Source organism: Dermacentor silvarum, chromosome 1 (assembly GCF_013339745.2).
Source record: "Dermacentor silvarum isolate Dsil-2018 chromosome 1, BIME_Dsil_1.4, whole genome shotgun sequence".
Lineage (NCBI taxonomy): Eukaryota > Metazoa > Arthropoda > Arachnida > Ixodida > Ixodidae > Dermacentor > Dermacentor silvarum.
The window spans coordinates 36,815,485-36,816,963 of NC_051154.1; the positions used below are offsets into that span (position 1 = coordinate 36,815,485).

The 1,479-nt window shown below is 45.0% G+C and overlaps 1 non-coding gene across 1 annotated transcript; it reads left to right on the forward strand.

Moving 5' to 3' along the window:
• Positions 1-231: 231 nt before the first annotated feature.
• Positions 232-393, forward strand: LOC119437982 (U1 spliceosomal RNA). Its single transcript, XR_005189613.1, has one exon. It is a non-coding gene; the product is annotated as a U1 spliceosomal RNA (small nuclear RNA).
• The last annotated feature ends 1,086 nt before the right edge of the window (positions 394-1,479 follow it).

Sequence of the window (1,479 nt, forward strand, 5' to 3'; positions counted from 1 at the left end):
AGTCCCTGCAATAGAAAAGTTGAGCAAAGTAGGATTACAGGCTTGCAGGCACAGGCGTTTGCAGTTATAATGCCTGAATTCGCGGCATTTCTTAGCTTCACGGTGATTATAGCTGGGTGAAAACCACATCGAAAACCAGTGCAATGTGATGTGCCTGATGGAATGGCATGCCTTTCCGTGAGGTATACAAGCACAGTTAGGATTTTTTAGTTGTTGGGACTACAATTAGCGTTATTGAGGTGTTGAGCCCTTCGGCGATCAGCGAGGCCGGGGCCCCGCGCCGACGCCTCCCATTGCACTGTGGGTGGCTGAAGCGCGCCACCTGCCCCAACCTGGGGTAGGTAGGGCACCTAATTTTTGGTAGTGGGGGCTTGGCGTGCGTGCCGGCCCCTAGTTTGCGAAATAAAAAATAAGAACGTTGCGCTGGGAGCGTTGTGGCTGATTTCCTGGCGGTGGTGTTCATAACAACCCACGGAAAGCAAGCGCTAGGCAGGTGTGATTGTTCGCGATGGCGCTTGTCTGTGTACGGCAAGTATATGTTGCGGTCTCGCTTCGTTTCGCGCGGAAATGCCGCGCAAATGTTGGAAATTATTAAGGCGAAAGCCTTAGGTGTCTATGTTGGCGCTGCCCTTGGCGAAACTGCGCCGTGACGAAAAATGGCCGACGTCGCAAAGAGTAAAAACACAGGTCTAAAAATGCTCGGATGGACGTCACATTTCGCAGGGAGGTTCCTGTAAACAAAGTAAATTAGTGGCTTTGAAATTAAAATTTGGCGACTTTCGGTCTGAGTAGGAATCGAACCCGGGCCTCCGCGGTGCGTGTCGAGCACGCTTCCTTGAAGCCACGGCTGCTTTTATTTTTTTGTATCATGGTATTTATTACAATGAATGAAATGATGTATGTACAGGAACTATTTACAATAATATGAGCACGGGGTGGTCATAAGCAATCACAGGTCAACGAGCAGTGCATATAAAGAAGACGTCATACAAAGCAACATCTTCCATCGCAACAACAACTTGAAAGAAGTTAAACACCTAATCAAAAGTGGATACCAATCCGGCTGACATTCTTCTTGGTCGTAAATGTCCTTTAAGTGCGTAATAATTTGAGCGAAATGCGATCTTGCGGAAGTAGTTCTTTCTGCATTTCGGTCTTGCATGCGAGTTTTCCCATAGGCTATGGAAGTCTATCAGTAAAACATATCGAATGGTACATCATCACACGGATCAACAAGATATCGGATACTGTGAGAATTTAGACCAAAATATTTTTGCACATTTCTATGGAGGACATCCCAGAATAAAATGGCATCTTTACAATCAATAAAACAGTGTTCAATGGTTTGAGGCTCGTCACAAAGGCTACATTTGATTGACGAAACGAAAATATTCTTTTTCTGAAGCCATGTTCTAAGGGGCAAGGATTCAGTGTGTAATTTGTAAAAAAAAAAAAAAAAAAAAAAAAAATGTACAAGCG